Source organism: Gobius niger (genome assembly GCF_951799975.1).
Source record: "Gobius niger genome assembly, chromosome: 20".
NCBI lineage: Eukaryota > Metazoa > Chordata > Actinopteri > Gobiiformes > Gobiidae > Gobius > Gobius niger.
In genome coordinates this window covers 27,612,565-27,637,380 of record NC_136871.1, presented here as the reverse complement: position 1 = coordinate 27,637,380, position 24,816 = coordinate 27,612,565, and the positions used below count along the sequence as shown (strand labels likewise).

The 24,816-nt window shown below is 42.5% G+C and overlaps 1 long non-coding RNA gene across 1 annotated transcript; it reads left to right on the top strand.

Annotated features, from left to right (window-relative positions):
- The first annotated feature begins 2,122 nt into the window (after positions 1–2,122).
- On the top strand, positions 2,123–24,814 carry LOC306979770. The gene is made up of 3 exons (XR_013793960.1): positions 2,123–2,321; positions 2,353–2,613; positions 24,760–24,814. It is a non-coding gene; the product is annotated as an uncharacterized lncRNA (long non-coding RNA).
- The last annotated feature ends 2 nt before the right edge of the window (positions 24,815–24,816 follow it).

Here is a 24,816-nt window from a genome sequence, read left to right as displayed (position 1 = left end):
CAGCACATTCCAAAGATCCTCCAATGATTGACAATGATTTCTCATGCTTCCTGAGCCGGTCTTTCACAATGTGAGCCTGATCAATCCTGGCTTTGTCATCTTGGAATATGCTGACCTCATTCTTTGGGCACAGTGTTGCTGAAGCTAGACCTGCACCACTGCAGCAAACCCAGATCATAACAAATCCATGTGGCAATTTTTTTTTTTTTGCTCAGGCACTCACAAAGCCTTGAGAGTCCAGCCGACTGAAGATCTTCATCCACTAGACTAGGCTGTCAGGAAGCTGAACTCTGAACTCTCCTCCCCCCCCCCCCCCAGTTATGTCTTCTTCTGTCTTGAATCAGGTTGATATGTAAAATGATTAAAGAGGAGGTTCTGCTTCTCTTCTCAATGTTAAATTGCTGGTGTGAGTCGTACTGGACGCTTGTTTCTATGGTAACCCCTGTATTCTTCACTCTCTTCATAAGCATCTGCCATTACTCCAGCTGTAAGGGCAAATGATCGCATGAATGTTAACGAATTTGCAGTACGCTTACACACTGTTATGGGAGGATGTCGATGCATATTCAGGGGAAATTGGTTCCCTTTGTACCTCATTGCATAAGCATTTCCGGGAAGTTGAAGCTGAAGGAATTTTAGTAATAGTCCAGTAGCATGTTCAATGTTCAGGGGAGAATAAAAAAATGTGGTATAAAAAAGTCAGTATCCATCTGAATATCGGTTTGCAGTTGACTTTGTAAATTGAATGAATGAGATAATGAAGTCAAGTGGAACACAACAACCCCCCAGAGAGCCATCAGCAGCACTTACACAATCATCGCTATCTGCCCTCTTCACTCACTGGGACAAATGTACGGCTGCAGCACCTGCTTTGCTTTCAAAGTATCAAGTATTAGTAAGTAACATGACATTAGTACATATGGCGTTCAATTCACCTTCTTTCTATTGGAAACAACTTTCTCTTGATAATTAGTATTAGTATAAAGATTTTTGTCTATGCTCTACTGTGGCAATCTCTTCCCTTTTTAAGAAGTGCCCTGGATTGTTATGAATGAATGTAATTGTCACCATTTAGTGAACTGTCTTGTCACTCTTTTATATGGCCCCGGCCCTGTGACTTGTCTTTTTCAGATGCTATTTGCCCATTTGCCAGTTTAATCAGTATCCCATTGTATAATCAGTAGTCTATTGTTAATATTCAAAACATGATTAGATAGGAGTTACCCCTATCATTGTGTCGTGTCTGTTCCTGTGCAAAACGAGCAGTGGATGAGCAGATTTTAGTCAGATGCATTTTCTCATTGACACATCAGATTTGTGGGCCTAAAACATAGAAGCAAATATGATGCAATGTGCCCATACATAGCCTATTTGCCAGTTTGTGTACGCTATTCATCACGTCTTAGGTGATCCTAGGCTAGTGCACTACAGAAAAATATTCCATATGCAGATTCCTCAGTTGCTGAAGTAGTCGGAGTAAAAGAGCAGTGGATGGAGTCATATTAATTCTATCCATATATCTGACAGTAATTGCTCCACCCCTTATTACATAACATTGCATTTTTTTTTGGGGGGGGGGGGTCACATCTTATCACTTCAGAGCAGGTCATCCTGTATGTGTCTCCAAATATCTTGAAAGGAGGCTCTTTCTCACGGACACGATCACGCACCCCCTGCCTTTGATTGCCTCAGAATGTGAGGATGCAAATGTGAACCTGCTCCGTGCGCGTGCGTGTCCTCGCGGGGCCGAACTTGATCTTGAGGAAAGAGGAGTGGAAAAAAAAAGAGAGAGAGAGGAGAGAGAGAGAGAGACGCTGCCCGGACGGAGCCTCGTGACATCCCCACGCGCTCCCATCCGCCGGTGACCTAGAAAAAACGGGGAGCGTGCGTGCGCGCCTGCGTCGACACCATCGCGCAGCTACGTAAGCGACGGCACCACACACGGCGCTCCGAGGCGTGATGTTTACGTTAGCGCTTACGTTTTCATAAAGAACCTCCACGCAAAGAAAGACAGACAGACAGCCACGTGATCTATGTATATCATTATTTTTATCCATAAAGGCCAAGTGTTTCCAACGCGCACTTTCCCTGTAGGTGATGCCCATAAACGCGCAATGAACCACCCCCCATGAAGGCACCTGACAGCCGCGCGTTTTCGTCTTGTTTTGTTCCGCCCTCTCAAACGTGACCTTTTCACCGTGTGGCCAAAACACAAACGGGCGCACGTGATTTACAAACCCTCGAAAAAGAGGCGCGTGCCAAAAACGACCACAGCGACGGCCCCGCGAGGAAGAGGAGGAGGAGGAGGAGGAGGAGAGAGAGTGAGGAGAGAGGATGGGAGAGTGGAGGGAGGGGGGGGCTGGCTTCGGATGAGAATCGCAACACAACACAATTGGAAAGCCTCGCACGCGGGAGGCGGGACCCAGAGCACTTTTCACATCCCACTTTTTTTTTTTCCAGAAGGGAGATTTACAGGCGAAAAAGCACATGACAGGGACGCACTCGGGAGCGACGAGCAGCGGGACAGAAGCGGCAAAGAGCGACGCGCGACAACAAAAGCAAAGCACCGTGCGATAGGCGAGGGTCGTGCGTGGCGATATCTGGACTTCTCTGGTGAGTGTTCCTCCGTTTTTTCTATCAATGGCGCGCTCCGTTCTCTCACACAATGTCATCAGGCGCTTTTCGGCGGTTCAAACTTCCCAGGCTGCACAAATGGACACAGATGATAGATGTGCAGCTCACAGCGGACGTGCCAAGCGTGGAGTTAAATGCCACAACTCGTGCGTCAGATGGAGACGGGCTGAAGGATGCGCGGAGGTTGGCTGACATCAAGGTGCACCTGACCCGCGGGGAGACTGGCAAAGACATCGTTATTTAATCAGAGAGGGAGACATTATTCACCACGAAATAGTACTACTCCTCAGCGGTTTTAAAGTAGTGCGTGATCTCCATATCTTTCTCGCTGGAGTAGCCTAAAGCATCACAGGAGAAGAAGAAGACGTCCTTTCTGACCCCACTAGATTGTGGCGTAAATATACAACGGGCTCCGTAGTAAACACTCAATATAAAGCGAGTGACTGTTTTTCACGTGCATTTTAAGCTCGAGGGCCTAAGCGTAGGGTACTAGGGGGCCAATCGGTGCCACTGGTACAATAAAGAAGCCTAAACGGGGTGTGGAAGTGGGGTAAAATAGTCACTTCCAGATGCCCTTTCTTTTTTCCTTTTCTTTAGATCAAATTGAAATGTGCAATTAGAAAATCCATGCACGTTATGACAAATAGACATAGGCCTAGAGAGATGCTGTCATTTTGGTTGTAATGTGAAAATAGACCACATGTAGTTAAACCATGGTTTAGATGAGGTCAGCAGGTCAATAATACATTATTAACGTGACAGTGGTGGCAGGATGAACTTTGTTTCAGGAGCAGCGTGTGTGTGAAATGTTAGGACATATAGAGATAGGGCATATATATGAAAAGAAATGGCCGTTCTACATAAATGTTATTTTGAGTAAGTTGTCCAAAGAGTAAATTGCCAAAGTGTTAGAAACTGCCAAACGTGCACATTTGTGATGTGTGGCCGCCTGCTGTACTTGACAGATGAAGAGACAGACCGGCCTCTTCACCTGCTGATGTCAGTGCAGCGTGTCTGCCTCCCCAGCCTACGTAGGCGCATTGTGGGAGCTGGAGTCTGATTCCTGCCTGCGATAGGTCGGGGATGCTATTGTTTTGGCTTGTCATAGATTAGAGCGCCGTTGTTTCATTAGAGTGGTTGAAAGCACTTTTTGTTCATCGTCTCACACAGAAATGGTAATTGAAATGGCCCTCCCCATTGGTTTACCGCAGAATGTAATTAAAATTGGACTAAGCCCGTCTGTGGAGATAAAACTACTGTATCGAAATGATAGACATTTGTTTCTGCATTGTAATGTCAGAACCCGCTGACTTGAGGTAGATGGAGAACAGATATTTAAAGGGAAGAAATCAAAGAGTGTCGTTCTTAAAGGGGCTAGATGCAAGTTAGTCATTTTATGCTCAATACTGCCACCTCAGGTCTTATGTGTAACTGCAGGTTCGATATTAAGCTCGTGCATGACGGCGCTTCAGACCCGAATTAACACCTTTCTGTGTGACAGTGCAGGATTGTAGAGGCAGTTGTGGTGAACAGGTCAGAGCTACTTAGCTTTAACATTTTTAAACTCCTTATAGTCCCTTTAAGAGCTCAAATCACCTGCTGATGTCATGAGGTTAAGTCCAGGCAGTTTAACTGGACACAATCTGACCCTACCCGGCCCGCGCTCAAAATGCCCAGGATTAGCTTACCTGATTTCCCATAGGCTGCATTATTTGACGTAACTGCCGATGCTTAAGTGTTTAAACGCACGCCATAAAGCCAGTGTAGTTCATACTATGGGACCTTCACTTTTATAACAAGCTCTGCAGCCCAGGCTCCACTCCAGTATAATAGAACTGAACAATTTGATCAACTGTATACCTTGTTAGATACACATTGAACTTTTTTTTACGTTGTTTTTATTATTGGGGAACATCCTCGGTGTAGTACCTTGAAGCTCGGGTGTCTCGATCCAATTCTGTTCTCAATTCCGTTTCACGTCGCTACTACATTTGCTTTTGTGCTTTGAAAATGTATTACAGTCACTTGCACTTCTGTTCACAAACACAAATCAAGTCTCGTGGGACTTGTGCTTTGCCTCCGCAGGAAACAAAACAAAAACTTGAAGGACCGTGTGATACAGTGGAGCTTTTGAACAAAGAAACACCCTGTCGTTGTTTCTTTTCTTACGCACCAGTCAAAAGCTGATCAAAGATTCCCAAAACGCCAATTAAACTGTAGTCCCTGCCCTTACCAAAGATGAAGCATTTCGATAATACATTTTGCCATAGCTGCTTGTTGGCCAGTGCTTTGGAGAATACTGTGTCGTTACTTTGAAAGGCTTATTAGACTGGAGAGCATTTTACTGTGAAAGCGAGCATGTTTTATTGTTAATATCAGGGCTATTACAGGCTTTCAGGTTGGACTCGGTGGCTTCGCTCCCTGGAGATTTCCTGGTCGGAGGCAAATGCCGTGTTTTTTTGATGCAGGCGTTTGAAAGTAGAAATGGCTTGTCTTCAAAAGTGGGTTGCGATGTAATGAGGAGAGGGCACAAGAGGCTGGAAATAGCTACCTGTTGAAAAGGCATTTGTCATACCTGAGTGGAGAGCAGATGGCCTGGAAGTATTCTGTTTCAAGTGCAAGTGAAGTTTTGCATCATTTCCTTTGTGAAACTGAACTGTACTTACATTTGTGCTCAGGGAATCTTCTTCTTATTCTTCTTCTTCTTGGACACCACTGATCCTTCCGGGCCTTGTACCAACAGTACAGTAAAGGTTGGTAGAATGATGCCCACAACACGGCTGTTGCCATGTGCCGTTGGGCAACATACTAGTGATGCGATATTTGTGACCAAATTGGCTCTTTTGACAGATCTCATTTTGTAAAAGAGACAAATCTTTTCCAGTCGTTTTTTTACGTAATATTTCCTCAAATGTAACTAACACACAGTGATGTAAGCTCTATGTGGAGCTCAACAAGGTGTTCGTGTGTCGTTTATTTATTTTTTTATGTATTATTCTACTATCACCTCTACTAAACGCATTTACCACCGCTTGTCAGACTAAAAAGAAGCATGCAATCACACGGAATGCCCACGGAACAAGCATTACAAACAATGCTTATTCCCAGAGCATCTTACCAACAACAAGGCACAATTTTACTCTATAGGCGCAGTCAAACAGCTCCAAAACTTTATTTAAACAGCAGACTACAAAACAGCAGACAAACTGCATTTACCCTCAGCACAATGATCTGAGAGCATGAAGGAGTCGTGTATGTCCTGCTAAAGTTATCAACAGCGCTGAACCAAGACAGATATGAACCGTACTGTAAACATGGACTCACCTGCAGCATTGAGGAGCATCACGTCCTTACGTCTGTTTGAAACCCCATAAGCAGCTTCCCCTCTTCATGTCTTCCCCAAAAAGTCCCGTTGCAAGGAGTTGTTCAAAAAACGAAGAATATCCGTGTAATCCACCGATGCTTGCTGGTTTCCCAGCTAGTGTTTACAGAAAGCGCATGCAACCTAAGGGAAAGTAGCCAATGAGGAGCGTGCTTTGCTGCTCAGTGATTGGGTCCAAGTGTGTGTATGTGCTGGAGGCGGGACCTGTGGCCCTGCCATATCGATCACTGTCATATTCATGCGTGTTCTCAACTAACGCGCATGAGTCTCCTAGTCCTTTTTTTTGTTTTTGTGGTAAAAATTGTGATCAGATGTATAAAACTACAATGAGTATACACAGTAATAACATGAGGCAATTAGTTAGGATAGAAAATTAAGTATATAAACCATAACCATTTCTTTCTATGGTGAAAAAATGGCAGGAGGGGGTTGATACCAGCCGTCCCTGCTAACACAAGAAGCTAACACTAGCAGCCGAGCAGGAACCTCTAAAGTAAGATGTAAGAAGTGTTGTAGCCTCTTTTCATGAATTGTGGTCGTGGAATTTGTACATTTCAAAGGCAAACTAGCTCTAAGACAATATGAGTTTTTCTTAAGATTAAACTAGCCTACAATTAAAGAGCTATGAATCCAATCACGACAAGACGCTTGAGTCTGTTATTGTGACTTCAACTCACAAACATTTGAATGAGAAGAGAAAGAAGAACAGGAAAAGTTCTGTGAATGAAATCGATCCTTTGACACTTCGTTAAATACAGCAGGTTTTTGCCAACATGCAGAAGCATCACTTCCAATTAACATGATTTTTTTTTACATTCGCTATATTCTTTACTACTTTACCCTTGTCAAAATAAACTGAAATGCCAATACTACTACTTACCAGACATGAGAAAAGGCACCATATATAAATAAAAGCTCAAATGAATGAGTAAATCTGCTCGCCCTGCTTCACGACTGTTTACTGTTTTCACCATATGATGTTCCTGCTCCTATAGATCATTGATTCTCAGCTAATTGCTCTTCATTAGGCCCCATAGACTCACTGTTAATGCACCTCACGCAGAGCACAGCCGGATCCAACATGGCTCCTTGTCCCCGATCCTTGAGCCTGATGATGGTGTGTAAGTTTTCTCATTATCCGCGCTCAGTATTGTGTTGAGGGCAGTACTTGGGTTTGTGAGGGATTTGATTCTTAAGCCGTACATTGATCTGCTTACACCAGTGGGATTTGGACTCAAACAATGATGAAACATGTGACAGCGTCCAACATGGCGGCGTCTTCGGCAATATGGTGATGGAAAAGGTGGTATACTATTGTTTGGGTGGACAGTGGGGGCTCAGTGATTCGAGAGCGTTCATCTTCGGATCGAAAGGTCAGTGGTTTGATTCCACCTATGTCATTGTGTCCTTGTGCAACACATTGTGGAACTCAAGGACACAATGACAGTGTTTGCGCCCTGAAGCTAAAGGCTGATGTTATTTTGATGCTAACAAAATGTAAAACACCACCACCATCTAAACTCATGTTTATGAAACATGCACGGCTTACATTTATTTAGGTTTTCTTCTGTTTGTTTTTTAAATCTTGTTTTATTTTAAATTTGTGTTAAAATGTTGACAGGAAGTAGTTTTTACCCTACACTGGCAGACAGGAAGTTAGCCAAAAACTAATGAGGGGATTTACGGCTCTTTACTGGGAATCGAGTCTTTGGGATCTGTTCATTTCAAAGAGCCGTTCAAAAGACTGGCTCTTTTTAATATAAAACACCTGCCAGATAACTCACAACAAGGCTCGATCGATAAAAACACTTTTTAGATTTAGATCATCTACAATTACAATGGGACTGAAATCCACGCTTTGAAAAACATGTCTTGCGGCACAACTGTCTCACAAATCATTTTTAGTGCATTTAGCTTTGATTTTAGTGTGAAAAGCTTTCACTCGTGTTGCCTTCTCCATTGTTGGGCTGATTCTTGTGTTTGTTCAGGGAAGTTCTGGGTAAAACTGACCGCTCATCTTCAAGAGCCGTTCAAAAGAGCCGCTCGGTCAACATCACTACCAAAAACATACCATGTAGAGAGCCTATTGGCTGTCACACTGCTGTCTGCACCAGGGCAGTCATTCATAGTGAATAACTGAGGTATGATATTGTAAGGGGACTTTGAACGTCTAAAAAAGCACTATTTAAGACTAATCCATTATTATTATCTCTGGAATAAAAACACAGGGGTGTCTTCATGCATGAAAGGTTGAAAGGTTATACAATCTGATGTAATACTTTGAATATTTCGCCTTCTAGATACTTTCAAGAGGTCATTTGAGCCCATTTTTGGGAGTGAGTTAAAGGGACTATACAGAGTTTTAAAATGTTAAAATGACGTATTTTCCTCCCCCCACATGTTCCAACAAGAATGAGTAGAATGAGCTCAGACCTGTTCACCACAACTGCCTCTAAAATCCTGCACTATCACTAAAAGCGGTGTTACTTCGGGTCTGAAGTGCCGTCATGCACAAGCTTAATATAGAAGGTGCAGTTACACATATGACCTGAGGTGGCAGTAGTGAGTATAAAATGGCTAACTTGCGTCTAGCCCCTTTAAGATGATCTTATTTCCACTAACTCGTGCGGGTATTGCATTGTGAATTTGAACAACTAAGGAAATGAAGTTGTTCAAATTCAGCGCACACCTGAGACGAAGACAGAAGCATGAGGCCTGTGAAGGTCCGACAGCTCTGAAGGAAAGAAATGGATGAAGAGAAAAATTGAGTGCGAGTTTATCGATCTATCACCTCCTGTCCAAAAAGAAACGCTCACTACATCGTTATTACTGAGTTGGAAAAAATACTAACAATCCATTTTATTTATATCGCGCTTAACATTAAAGATATATCTCAAATGCTATGTATATACTATGTATATACTAAGTATATACTAAGTATATACTGTGGGAACAGTCTTTGAGCAAATACCACCAGACTGGAGACAAATTACAATCACACAATAGCAATCATTGATGTTTGTTCACTCTATTCTTACTGGAAGCTGTAACGTTGAAGTGCCCAGCGAGTTCCACAAAGGCACAGACAACCACTGTGTTATTTTACAGTCACTACAGCCACTGGCTGAGTTGGTTCGGGATCTTGTTTTTGTTGTAAGAAGCTCCTGGGCGCCGACAACTGCAATTAAAGTTTCAAAAAATTAAGTATAGTTTAACCAGAATTGCAGTGTCATGTTCAGCCTGAGTCACGGTGATGTGTTTGTGGGCGAGCTGTTTATTGTCAACACTCCGTCACCTGTAGACTGTCATTACTGTCTCAGGATCACTGCATTATGCTTTCATCAATTATGCTGTGTTTGCTGAGACAATAGTGGACAAGACAAGTGCTTAAAACAAATCTTGATCTCAAACTCTGTTATCTTACCTTAGAGCTTTCATTATGCTCAATCTTTGTTCAGCTTTAACCATTTGAAAGCCTCAATAATTCTAACATTTGTCTTCATGAGAACCCAAAATGCTGTTTGAAAAAATCCAAGTGCCCCTTTACCAATGCAATATATATATGTTTTATTTTATTTTATTTTATTGTAGGAAAAATGCAGCATCTCGTTTACAAGGGTGTCCTAGACATAAAAGAAACAGCAATAACAATCACAGTAAACACATTCATATCCACACTCACCACAGTTCTCCCTTTGAATCCAACCATCGAGCTCTTCATACTGTCAGATCAGCATTGCAAAATAACAAATACTGTGTTAAGTGTTAAGTAGACTGTACACAATACTGAAAACAAAAAAGATATTTGGTGAGTAGCAGAAATAAAATGATCTAAAACAGGAACAAGTTGATTTTCAGTGAGTGAAAACAGCGAAAAACGTGGACGGTCAAGATAGAACGGATTGAGCGCCGTAAGTGATTCCTGTCAGTGGGAGCTGATTTGTGGATGATGTTCTGATAGACGACGTCCGCATAATCAAGTCTTGGCAGAGGTAGTTGTGTGATAATTCTCTTCCTGATGGAAAGAGTAAAGCAGTTAACAGAAGATATACTGTATTCTTTATGAGTAAATCAATGTGTGGTTTAAAAGTCATACCGAGTCAAAATGAAGAACCAAATACTTGAATTGGTCAACTTTTGACATCGGAGTTTGGTCTATAAACTTAACTGAAAAGTTGTTTATCGTAGCTGGACCTTTCCTATGGTCAGATCTTCTTATTGAGTGAGAGTGTGTTACAGTTAAACCATTTTTGAACCAAGCTGAATTCAGACTGTAATGTGCACTGAATTTGGAGGATATCGGAACTGGATGAATAAGTAGCGGTGTCATTGGCATATAATCTATATATTAATTTGTGAGTTGACACAAACAAGTCGTTTATAAATATAAAAAACAACAGAGGACCCAGAGAGGATCCTTGAGGAACACCACTGCATCTATGGTGTAAATATGAATAAAACCAGAGCACACTTTGTTGAGAAAAACAGTAGCATGTAATTCCTCAAGCACGAGATTATGGTGTACCTCAGTGTTTCCCAACCAGGGGTACGGGGACCCCTGGGGGTACATGAGGACCTAGCAGGGGGTGCTTGGAACTATTTCAGATTGAAAAAAGGGGAAAATGTAACATAATTTTTTGTAGGAAAAGCTATATTTTTCAGTAAAATGTGTTGCTTTGGGAGAATTGTAGGTTTATTTTCACTGCAACATTGTCCTTTTTCTTACAAATACCACTTTTAAGTAATTACTTTTTAAATAAACTGTAACACCCTTGAGGTAGGGGGTACACGGTTGACCAATGAAAGGCCAAAGGGGTACGAAAGACAAAAAACGTTGGGAACCACTGGTCTACCTAATCGAATGCTTTGGATAAATCATTGAATTATAAAGGGAGTCATGTAATTTAAAGAATCTATTTTTGTGGAAACCTTGTATTTACTTCTTAGTTAGAGACCATCTGGACCGTCAACCACTCCAAGTTTTAACAGTAAATGCAAGTGTGTATGAGTCATTCTAAATCGCCCCTTGGGAAGTGGCAGTTACCTAACCTATCCATGTCCAAAGAAGCTCTTTGACAAAAAGCCCATATTAGCGTAGCCTGAGAACCCCATTTTATTCTCGCATTTCTCTCTCCTTCTTCCCTGTGCTCCCTGTGTGTGACTTTCCCTGCATAAGTTGCCATAAAACGACAAAAAAAAGCAACAAAAAACGCCGCACCGTTCTAAAAATAAATCATCTTCGAGTGAGTCACTATCCCACCGCGGGTTTGCAAATTCAGCTAAACAATTCATTAATTGACATGCCGCCTTTAATAGTGGATCCCAAAATACCCCCGTCTTCTTTACCCTGAGACACTCCTCTGCTGACGCACGCCGATCCGCCCGGCGTTGATGCGGCGGCTGCTGCTGCTTGCGTCTCACAGCTTAGAGGACAGACCCCTGAGTATAAATGACAAATCTTCGTCATGAACTAATCTCGACGCGCACACCGGGCAGCGCCGAATATTCTAACCTCAAAGGGGGAAATTCCATCCGCAGTTATTCAACCGTACACTGCGCATGTGGGGTCTATATTCCAGCAAATGCATTTATCACTATGACAACTACGAAAGTGAGGATTAGATTTAGGACAAATTAGTTTACCACAGATTGTCCAATTTCTTTTACTGACAATTTGGAACTCAAACAATAATACTTCCTCATCTGCCTCCATTCAAATGTTCCAAGAGCGACATAAAACGGATGCATTAGTGCCCATTCCATTTGTATTTCTGACGAGGGCTATCTTTTGCTCATTGGCACTATTCCCACACTGTAGTTGGATATTTGCATGTATGAGAGAGTCAGTTTATTCTGGATAGTAAATATTGTGTAGAAACAAATGGCTCTTAGCAAAGATCTTTCTATTATTGTGCCACTTGTTGTGTCGCTATGTGGCATCATTGATCCCTGTCCAGTGGCACTTGGCCAGATTTGTATCGCCTGGGATGTCCGATTCAGATTAACTGTGTCAGTGTAATATCATAACAACAACAGCTGCTGCACAGGCTTCACTGAAAGATACGATCAAACAGAATAAAGACATGAGGATAAAATGCCCTTATTTTGAATCATAGAATCTGCCAGTATGCCTCTTGCTTTTCTTCTATAGCTTTTGTCCGAGTGCGAAGATGTTGTACCCACCATTATGCGAGCACAAAGGTAGTGGTTTAACGCCTGGATTGATAGCAGGCGGTTTGTTCAGACCTCCAGCTGCAGCGTGTGGCGGGGACATAAGCATCACTCTGACCCCGGTGACGTGTGAGGCTTTTCACTCCTACTCTGAAGCTATTTTTAGCCTTTTCACGGGAAACGCATGGGTTGACCTGAGAGGGCAAAACGGCATGCTATAAAAAAGGGAAATATGTGATGTGAAATGACGCCAACGCAGATTAGCAAGGCAAGGCAAGTTTATGTGTGGAGCAGAATTCATAGACAAGGCAATTCACAGTTGAATAAAATTGCAAACATCAACATAAAACATAATCAGGTAGAGTACAAAGCAAGAGTGTAGATAATACTTTCAGTTGTCTTATGCACGAGTAAAAAGAAGTGTTCTCAGCCTGGATTTGAACATTGTCAGAGTTGAGGCCTGTCTAACATCCTCGTGAAGACTGTTCCAGATTTTAGCTGCATGAAACTGAAACGCTGCCTTACCGTGTTTATTATTGACTCTGGGAACCACCAGGAGGCCCCTCCCTGAAGTTCTCAGGGCCCGAGATGGTTCATACGGCTGTAACATGTCAGAGATGGACTTCAGCGCTAAACCATGAAAAGACTTGTAACAAGCAGAGCGGTTTTAAATTCTATTCTCTGAGTGACAGGAAGCCAGTGCAGAGACCGGAGCACTGGACTAATATGGTCGTATTTCCTGGTTCTTGTCAGGACTGGAGCAGCAGCGTTCTGGACGTACTGCAGCATTTTTTATTTAAGATTAAGGTTGAGGTTTGTTGATTCCAGTAGGGAAATCGACGGTCTGCATTTAAGCCCTACCTCGTTCTACCTCGATGCTACCAGGAAGCCTGGGTGACTGAGTGTGTGAGGGAGTGGATTGTGGAGTCCAGGGCGCACATTGGCAGCTTCCTGTTCATCAGTCAATCTCAGGGTGATATTTCTCTATTTGACTGTATTATTTCATTATTATAATTGTCATTATACAACAACAGTACAATGGAAATTGTGCTGTGAATGTTACTGATTTATGAACTTAGACGGACCTTTTGTGCAAACTTCTGCTCAAACACAACCAAATGTTTTCCTCCAGTATCATATAAAATAAAAATCTTCCTTTGTCAAACACAAACTGCAAAACTAGGAGCTGTTTCTGTCAAAGAATGTCTGTAAACCTGACGACTTTAAAGTCCCATGACTTTGAGATTGACCAAAGTAGAGATTATGATTTAGATTACATTTCAATATTATTTGCCCAGCCCTCCAATGAATGAATAATGCATGGACATGTTCCACCAAACGAGGATCAAGATCAAACAGGGCTAAACAGGGTCTATAAAGAGTCTAAAATAGACCTAGATTGGACTCCTTTACATCTAGACTGGTAAGAAAATCCAATCGACAATGACAAATTCTTACTTGAGTTCATTTTTAAAGCATAGATGACATTGTGTCCAATTGACCCTGACTAACACCTTAAGAAGCCCGAGTACCTTTGAGAATCACTGCTTTAAAGTAATGCTTACATTAAAAGAATAAGAAAAAATGTAGCCTCAGCTACTTAATATTATTCAAACAACACCGATATTATGAAGTAATATTAATTCCCTTACTTATGATGATGATTATTATTTATCATATATTTTCATTTTTTATAGTGCACTTCCTGTTTGACACACTCTAAATTTAAAAGATTAAAACATAGGGATTAATCGGATGTCCTCCTGTCCTATGCACAAGGTTTGACAATAAAATGCCTTCCCGCTGTGAATCTATCACACAAATTGTACCTGCCTCTAATCTCTTCCTGTTTGGCCAAGTGTGAATTTGAGCTTCATTCAGTTGTGGCTGTAGAGAGATCTGTGCTCCATACACAGACTTAATTATATCCATTGAGTAATCAGGATTCAATATAAGATAATGACAATAGACATAATAGATTGCTTTGATAATAATTATGTGACATTTTGATAAACAGGGGGGCTTTATTGCTTGTCCTTATGCTAGAGCAGGTTCATTTTATATTGAAGACTTTTAGCTTTCACTAGAAATAAATCATAGGTAACATTAACATTTAGTATGTGGGTTTACACAGATTATTATATCAATGTTTTGTACATTGTGAGCTTTGGAGCTGCATTGGAAAAAAAGCATTCTGTCGTGGTAATCTTCAGAATTATGCAAACATTTTTATAAGTGTGACAACTTTGCACATTTACTGCCTTGCCTGAGCACACACGTTTTCCAATCCAAGCAAAGTGCACAGACAATAGCCATCTCTACTGTAATAAAGTCAAGTAAAGGTAAATATAACAATCATGTGTGGAATTTTGAAGGTAGTACTTTAAGACAGTCCATGTCACAAGTTTCATCTGCTTTAATCATGTGCAGATAAATCATACCACTATATCACTGAGAAATAACAGACTAAAGTAGACTCACACTATTGGATGACTAACTTTATTAAGCTTCTATTTACAGATGCAGTAAACACATCTCTATCAGTATATGGTCTCTGCAAGTGTCGTCCACATAGCATAGATCTGCAAGGAATAGTTGAAATACATATGACAAATAAGATAAGATAAGATGGTACTTTATTGATCTCACAGATGGAGAAATTGCATTCGATGAGAGAGCATCCGGCAGCAGCACCCATTCAGTGCGCACCACTCTTTTTCCACTCTTTTTTTTTTCTTTGGTGAAAGATCGTTGTGTCGCGGTCGCCATCTTCACTGTTTTGGTCACAGGAGGAGCACTGGTTGATGGGAAATCTGTAGACGATGACCACGGCGGTGGAGCTCTTGCGCTTGGCCACGATGTTCTTGGCCACACAGGTGTAGTTGGCCGTGTGGGACAGACGCACCTGCTTGATGATCAGGTTGTGGTCCACGGTGATGTAGAAGTTCCTGTCCTCGGCCGGGTCGATGATCTCGTTGTCCTTCAGCCACTCCACCCGCATGACCTTGGAGGATGGAGAAACTGTAGCTGCCCTCTGTCTCCTCTGATCATCTGAAACGGTGCACCGCCTCCTGGGCTTGTCCCCGTCTCAGAGCGTGGTGTCCTGCACTGGTCAGCTCCACCTCGTCCTTCCTCTTCCTCCTGCACAGCTCCCTCCACAGTCTATCACCATCTCCTCGTTGGTCCCTTTTGTTGTTTCCTGTAGCTCCTCTTGTGACGCCTCCTCCGTGCTGCAGGTGTGGGGGCTCTTGGTGCCTCTTCACTGTTCAGTTTCTCAGAAGAAGACGTTTGTAGATCTCAAATAGGTTTAGCTGATAAGCTAGCAGTTTGTTTACCTTCAAAAAGCTGCTTTCTTCAGGACCATTTTGGACTCTCAAAGTAAACAAATCCACCAAACCTCCACAAAAACACGGTAAAGACGTACAAAAGAATCCAGAAAAACAACGTGGTTCGCTGAAAAAGGCAAATAATTCACTGAAAAAGTGAAAAAAATTCAGCTGCACCAGGAGAGAGGGAGGTCACTGTCAGACCAATTTCACCGCTTCAAAGCCATATAGATTATTGTTATTATATAGATTATTGTTATTAATATATATATATATATATATATATATATATATATATATATATATATATATATATATATATATATATATATATATATATATATATTAACACTATATAAGTATATAACACTATATAAGTATATAACACTATATAAGTATATAACACTATATAAGTTGGGGATCCAAACTCACCCCTTAAAAAACTCACCCCTTAACTTTTCTAACACATTTCTAACATCCAAATTGTCACAGAGGTGTAAAGTTTGGACAATCATCATTTTACTTCACTACAACAAAAATGGTACAGGCCTGTAACAAAATCACATTTTAGATATGGCTGAAAATATCGATCTATCAACATTTGTTGGTGATTATTACTAAAGGTCGATCTGATGCCGATGGAACCGAGAGTGATAGAGACTTCCTGTTTTATGCTTTGGCAAGAGCTCAGTCAGAGCTGACACTGACACATTTTACTTACTTTATCAGCCAATAAATATCCCCCAAAATTGGTTAACCCCATATTGATCGACCCAAGGTTGTGACACAAGAGGTTCCCTTCTTACAGCCGGCACAATTATACTGTACCAATGGGCCACGAATAAGTTCTAGTCCTATCCATGGAATAGTTTTAGAAAATGGAAACGTTTTGTCCATATAAAATGTCTCCTTCACTGGTGTAAAACTATGATAAATACTTACCACATTAAACTAAACAATATGATCTGAGTGGAAGTGCAGGTATCATCCTCGCTGTGAGAATGACATTAGTGAAGCCCGGCAGGGATTGTACTCTCTGGCGCTGACTCGCTCCTGACGTCAGAGCCAGCGAACGCGCTCTCCGTGAGCTGGCAAACTCCGGGCTAGAGTAAACATCGTGTGAAAAAACTCAGCCAGCTTTTTCAAATGGAACTAAATGCGATGCTGTGTTTGTGTGCGACAGTAGAAGAGTCATTTATGATGCATTTTGTGTGTGACCTATTTTGGAAACTCAGTTAATGATCTGCATAGTTTACACATAAACATTGCGGTATACCGGCTGCCAAGTTGTCCTCGTGATATAGGGAACAATTATCATGTGTCAAGTTCATTTTTGGATGTGTTATGTTTCTTGCATTATGGAACAAATTATCATTATTCCTTTAAGATTAACCGTAAACTTAAAGCTCTACTTGATGGCTTTGTTTTTAATCTTTCACTTCCGTGCTGATCTGACGGTTATGTGAAAGCGCATATTTGTGCCTCATTGTCCTCAGGTGACATCAAAGCGTTTCTTTAAAGTCTAGACACCATTGTTTCGCCGTATTATGTAACAGTACAGTTTCTCCTCTTCTTCCGAAAACCTTTGCTCTCATTATTTTCTCTTTGGGTTCTCCGACGCGCTACCACCTGACACTGTAATTTAATTGGATTGTTTGAGGCTCATCTCCAAAGCCGCAGCAGTAGGCGAGAGGACATTTGCATGCGGTGTAAAAACAAGACTACATGAACCTGAACTTGGCACCTCTGGTTTTCTCTGCTGCTAATTAAACTCAGTCTTCTCGTATTTGTAGCCTGTGGTATATTTCTGCATGGAAAAGGTAACACGGAAAACGTAGAAAGGGCATGTGGAGCGAATGGTTTGCCACTTACTGTTATTGAGATTTTCTGGAGAAGTATGACCATCATGATTTACATTTTAGTCCCGATACCTTATGTTTGTTTGCATGCAAGGAATGAGGGAGCAGGTAAGTTTTAAACCATTCGTTGTGGTCAAAGCGAGTTCCTCACTTTTCTACAGTAACATCAGAATTCACCACAGGGATGAGTTTATAAGCATTGTTTTACTGGATGCTTTTGTACGCCTTTGCTGTGTTTTTGTGAGGTTTGGTGGATTTTTTTTTACTGCAAAGAGTCCATAATGGTCCAAACAGCTAGTTTATGAGCTGAAGACATTTGAGACCTACACATTTCTTCTTCTGAGACACTGAAGAGGCACCAAGAGCCCCCACCTGCAGCACAGAGGAGGCGCTGCAGGAAACTAATGGACGTTCACTGGAGAATAAAACAGATTAACTGCAAAGCTCTTACCAGAAGATGATGAAAGACTGTTGTGGAGGGAGCTGTTCAGGAGGAAGAAGAAGATCTTTATTTATATAGCGCCTTTCACAGACATGGTCACAAAGCGCTTTACATGAGACACTCCATACTCGGTGGTGGTAAGCTATGTTTGTAGCTTCAGTTTCTCCTGGGGGAGACTGACAAAAGCGCTGTCGCGACTGCACACAACTGCACACAACCTCTGACCACCTCCATGCATTCACTCACACACATCATTCATCCTGGTCTATTGTACATGTTTTTAGTGGTAGGGGAAACCGGAGTACCCGGAGGAAATCTACGCAGACACGGGAAGAACATGCAAAGTCCACACAGAAAAGGACCCGTCGAGGTGGGAATCAACCTAGCTGTGAAGCACTGTGCCACCGTGCCGCCCCCCTGGAAGGAGGTGGAGCTGACCAGTGCAGGACACCACGCTCTGAAACAGGGACAAACCCAGGAGGTGCTGCACTGTTTCAGACGATCAGAGGAGACTGAAGGCAGCCAGCCAGGTTTCCTCCGGGTGCTACGGTTTTCCCGACCACATGCTGGTCAAGTTGACCCACAGTCGCAGCGGCTCAGGACACCTGAACACAATTTCGTTGTACAGTTGAACAGTGACAAATAAAGCACTTACTTAGCAGGCTGATGGTTGTTCCATATGTAGCTGTGTAGTAACAGTAGCAGCCTGTGATTGGTTACATGCAGGAAAGATAGAAACAAGGTGTGAATTGATAGTAATCCTCCTGGTTGAAATTACTCCTCAATTTTAAGACACAAATATATACCATAATGTATAATAATAGTAACTAGGCAGTATACTCTTCAAAGACTGTCCTCTAATCACCGTGACAGATTTTGCATCATCACTTTGACAGTCACGCCGGCTGCACTCCTGTCTGAGCCTATAAGTCATCAGTCAGCTGCTGGATGTGCAGCCCATGTAGCTTTCCAATCTCATTCGATAAGATTGATACGCAAGATTATTCTCACCAGAATACAAATCCCAACTGCTTTGTTGCTTATAACTTTGTGTTTGAAATGTGCATCACAATGTAAAATGCCAGCAGAAAAATATCATTCATTATCTAAAATTGTTCTAGTTTGTTTTATTTGATGTTTGATGGCACTGGTGGGTGTTAGGCTGTTGTACAGGTGTTACATTGTGATTCTATTACTCAGGTCTATAGTCTGTTTCATTTAGTGATGATTGTATTCATTTTGTCGTTGTTTAGAACTTCTTTTGTTCTGGTTTTACACCTGATGATCTTGTCTTGTGTAGTGCTACTCGGCGTGAAGTTTGAGAACCACTTACTACGACCTGTTGTCCTGCTGGTAAATTATGTTTGTACTAAGGCTTTCACTTGGGACTTGTTTTGGTGGACAGCACTCATGAACATCCTGAGTAAGGTGCTGTAGGTACCGCCAACAGAATGATCAAAAGTTTTTGTCATTTTCAAGCTTCCAAACCTCAAAAAAGAGAAAACAGCATTTTGATTAGTCTGGCTGGCTCTGTCTATTGTTTACATCTTTACTCCCTGCGGCCGCTGAAGAGGTGCCCTTGTCACCGCACATCCCGCTGTGCACCCCCTATCCCCCCACTCTCCCCTCATCCTCGCTGTGATTCGCTGATGCGGTGAGCGATAGCCCTGCTCTACATTGCGATTGGAGAGGAGGGGGTCCCGCCTCCCCCATCGCTGACGTCGGCATTTCTGCTACAACACAGAAGAAAGCGCATTGCCAGTCGCTCCAATTCAAGGTGGCATCTTTTCAATTAGGCCCCAGAGAAATACCTTTTGAGCCTGTGGAGTGGCCCTGGGGTTGCGGTGCCAAGAAGGGGGGGGGTTGGGTTCGGATAATGACGCCTGGCACAAAGCGGCACTGTTCGGCGGCTCGTTCCCAGGAAACAGCACAACACGTCTCATTGTGCGCCGTGCTTTGCTGCCCAGCCACGTTTGTATGGAATCAGCCACAGACACCGAGAGACCGCTGGGCTGCAGGCTACAGGCCCACAGCAACATATTCAACATGTTCAGGGGACAGGTTCAGATGATCAGGTGATTAATGATGCTATTCAGTGACACTGCAGTGGAGATCAAATACAAGTTAGGCATGGGCCATAGAAGCACCTCAGGGAGGAGGGGCTGGGAGGAAAAAAGGTTTATTGTGTTGTTTGGGATATTTTGTCAATATCAACAATTTTTAGCTATATTTATGGGCCATGTTTTTCCTCATTGACAAAAATATGATACAGGGTCACACATTAGTACAAAATGCAAGTGCAATTCCTATCTAAGTCTATTTGTATAGTCCTTCATGTATGGACAAACTTTTGGGGGACCCCTGTAGTGCTCAAGGGGGCCTGGACCCTAAGTTAAAAAAATCAAGAAAAACTGAGTGATAACTAGAAAAACACACAAAAAACGTCCTCATCACTTAAATGTAAGGTGCCGTTGTGCCCATGGGCAGGACACTTCGTCCTAACTAACTGCTTACAATATGTGATTGGTTTCTTGAAGGAATTGCGTATAACGGGCTAATAGTGTAGTTCACCCCAACAGATAGAAAATGATATCAGATATTTTGACTGTATCGGGAAAGGGCTGATCACTGATAAAGTGAGAAAATGACAATGAAAACAACTGAACATGTGACATAGCGGCGCAACAACGTGAGCCACTATGACTTGAGTATATAGAAACAATACAGTAGATTATTCTCAGAACAAGTGCTTGCCAAACATGGCTTGGCGTGACCAACCGTTCATGTATGTGGGTTTATACTAAACAGTCTTCAGTGTATACTTACTGACAATATGAATTATTAAATGATAGTAGTAATAATAAGAATACATATAAAAGCAATTAGTTAATCATTAACAATAATATAAAAGTAAATAATGTGAAATAAATACGATATTAATACATAATATAATATGATCGTTAATAATCACAATACACAATCATTCATATTGTGTCCATTAAAAGCATTTAACTCATAACAATAAGGAACAAATGATTGAATTAAAAGATCAGTGACTAATTGTTATTGGCGGTGATGGATATTTGTAATTATTGAAAAAAGGTTAAAGAGTTTTCTTTCCTTGTCTTGGGCTCAGCAAAATGGTTGTGACGTTAAAGCAGTACTAAGTAACGTGTTTACCTTAATAAATCCTTTCCGTTGTCCCTGTGGGGGTAATACAAGTGTTAATGGGATGATTGGGGGGTCTTTCATCTCGATCCCCTGGTGTCTCTGTCCAGAAAACCATGTTTGCAACTTGGCTGCCAACGGGTCGGAGTCACCAATCAGTGGTGGCTCCAGACAATTTTGATTAGGGGGTAATGGGGGGTCCTGGTCATTTCAACCTAAAATCCTTTGACTAGAATTGACTTTGGCTTTGAAAAAGGCCAAAACATTTCTCAATGCTCCCTGAGCCTTCCCTTGCTGTGCTGGTCCTCAGCGAGGGTCACCAACCTACAGATATGATTTTAAATCATGTTACATCCAATCAGAATGTACAAAGCATCAATGTTGTCTCATTATGTATAGAAAATATCATTAGCATAAATAAGAATTTACATTTGATCAACTAATGATTGATCGACTGTAACTTTAAGCTCTTTTAACATTATGTGGTCATAATGCATTTGGTGGGAACAGGTCTCTATGGTAACGCTGAGGGGAGGGGCTGACTCGCTCTCTCATTTGGTCCATGTTGTGAAGAACTCAAACAAACAGAGCGATGAATGCGTGACAGAGCCGGTGCTGGCCCTTCTGGGGCCCTAAGCAAAAATCCACACGGGGGCCCTATACGCACCTTGCGTAGTTTGCGTATAGGAAGAACCGGCTCTGATGTGTGGTACCTGTGGTACCTGTGGTACCTGTCTCTTCTCTTCAGTTCAGGGCGCTCACTGTGCGTGTGAGCCGTAGCCTAGTTGTGTGGTCGGAGTGAGCGCGCAGCAGCTGACCCGGAGCAGGCGGGCCAGGGCACAGGCTCAGCCCGGTCAAAGCAAAAGGTGGACATTGTGTCGGTCAGCGACAGTAACGAGTCTAAATGAACACATGGTTTGTGCGTGACCAGATCCTGATTCCGCTGTGGAGTTTACAGACTTCCATCCGCCCGATGCACTTTCGTTAATGTGGCTGCAACTGGTTTTCTCCCTCGGTCAGCCCCGCGCTCAGCCATGCTGTAAACAGCGAGACATGCGCCAGTCGTGGTGTTCACGCATGGAAAGAAACATGACAGTCACTGTGCAGAAAGACAGACACAGAGGCCGCGTTATAGCTCTATAGTTCTGACTCGGGTCAAGCCGCCCACAGCAGTGGAGATCATCAGGCGCGTCCTTTTCACGGTGGAGGAGGGATTTATCCCTGATAGGCCATATGTATTTAATCAGGAAGGGGTTGGGGGGTCAAATGGGGGGTCAAGGCATTTTTTGGGAGGGTCTTGAGACCCCCCAAGACCACCCCTGGCGCCGCCGGTGTCACCAATACACACTAATGGACGAAGAAGAAGCTAACGGGCAAAGCTAACTGTGGGCTAGCGCCACTTAAACAGTATTTACAGCCAAAAAGTGATCTCCATTGTGTAATTGGATGTACAATATCCCTCTCTCCCTTTGTCTTTTCTGTCAGTGTAGTATTTACTCTCACGGACAATTAATGAGTACAAAAATCGTAGCATGCTCCGACACCTGCAGTGGCGCTTATGGCCTCTAGGGGCATGAGTTACTTAGTACTGCTTTAATGTTGCTGATTGTATAGTCACTGGAAAAGGACAAAATAACTTTGTGCCATATATCTTGATTAAATGAATGTATACTGCTCAAATGTGCAAAAGCCAAAACCAACTAGCTTAAACTTATGCCTTTGCGCATCATATCCACGTTATTTATCTATTTACTTATTCATCTGCACATGTGGCTTTGCTTACTGTGCTGAACTCTTCTCCTGTGTAGAACTTAGTGGAACTCAGATGTTAAAATAAAAAAGAATATGATGATGATGATGATGATGATGATGATGATGATGATGATGATGATGCTGTCATATGTAATACTTCATTTCCTCCTTGCGTACGGGACAGTTGTAACTCAGTGTCAAGCATCCTCCACTGGATGAAACAGTGACAAGTAGAAACACAGGGGCCCAAATGCCCAGAACTGGTTTGGATCTGGTCTCAGCTGGTTCCCTGTCCCCCCTCATTCACGCGGGTTCAAGCATTTTTGGGGCCTCACAACCACCTCCCTTTGTCGCCTCCACTGGTGTTTAAGCAGCTGAGCAAAAGGACATCATTGAGGGCCGGCCAGGGAGAGGGGCTTTCGGTCAACAGCACCCAGGAGATACATATCACCGCGGGGCCCAATCTCAGGGGCCCCACATGCCAGTGGGTCGGCTCAGACGTCCCACACAGGGATGCCGGGGAAACCAACGGCTCAGCGTGGCAGTACGGAGCAAAGGCTGCTTCCTCTGTGCGTAGACCTGTCACTTGATGTGTCAATTATTCATGAGACTTGCCAAAAACAGCCATTCAGTCATTATTTTGGATTGAGCGAGTGTTCTTTATAACAAGGTAAGAGAAAATGAGCCCAGATGGTCGGTCCAAACTGTTTAGGAAACTGTGTCAGAATACTTCCTGTCACACAGGGTGGTTATTTGCAAGAACAAACAAATGTGTATTATGCTTTGATACTCTAAAGACCTTATACCTGATATATTAGTTTACAAACACTTCGAGATTTAAACTCCTCCTTTTGCGCGGCGGTCTCATCTTTCGCACACGTGTTCATTCACAAATATTGGCATATTTTGCATCCACATGCAGCATGAAAGGCGACCAAGATGACACTAATCCAAATACAGTCATTTCCTTTCTGGACGACGCTTGAGGCTGTACCTGTGGCTAAAGACAGGTGAACTATAAAGGCACATGTGCTCTCTTCAAATAAGGTTTTCATTTGACTCTTGCAACAATATCTCCACTTTAGTAGCTCCTACAGACTCCAAATGTTCTATTGAATTTCAGAATGATTTGAAGGGTTAGGGTTCAGAGGGATTTTTAAATATCTAATTACTAGCCTGAAGTCCAAAATAGCTCATTCAAATTTTAAACAAGATCCGACAAAAAGTCAATCTTTGTAACTAATCATTATAGGCAATTTCATAGACAATAATAGATATTTTGAATTAAGTTTTTGCTCGTTTTAACTTCTATTGCAAACCTTTTATGAACACTTGTTTTTATACTTTATTGTCCCCGTTGGGAAATTCGTCCTCTGCATTTAACCCATCCTTCGATGCCGCTGGGGAAAGCCGTAAGGAGCAGTGGTCGACAGCAGTGCCGCGCCCAGGGACCTATCTCCATGATGTGGAGCCAGGCTGATGGTCAGAATCACCTGGCTGGAGGATTCACCTATTGCACATGTTTTTAGTGGTAGGGGAAACCGGAGTACCCGGAGGAAACCTACGCAGACACGGGGAGAACATGCAAACTCCACACAGAAAGGCCCCGTCCTGGTGGGAATCGAACCCGGGACCTTCTAGCTGTGAAGCGGAGGCGCTAACCGCTGTGCTTGTGATGACTTGGTGTTGAGTAGGTTCTGTCTCTAACTTTGCTGTATTCACTGGCTGTGATTTTGAAAGAAGTCGAGCATTCGTCCCAAGGTCAGTGGCTGGAATCACGAGTGGTCGGTGTGTCCTTGGGCAAGACACATTAACCTTGCCTTGTGTGAATATAGAGTAAGACAGAGGAATCGGTGGTGGTCTGAGGGGAGTGACAAAATGTGTTGTCAATATTGTTATGTATACTGGAATTAACACAGGACCATTTTGTAATATTCATTGTTTTGCAGAAACATGAGAAAAAGGTTGTTGTAATATCCGTTGATAATTGATTAACCTACTTTTTTTTTTTATTTCTTTCCTCAGATTTTCCAGAGAAAGAAAAGAAGCACATTTTAAATAAACCCCGTAACAAGCACCCCT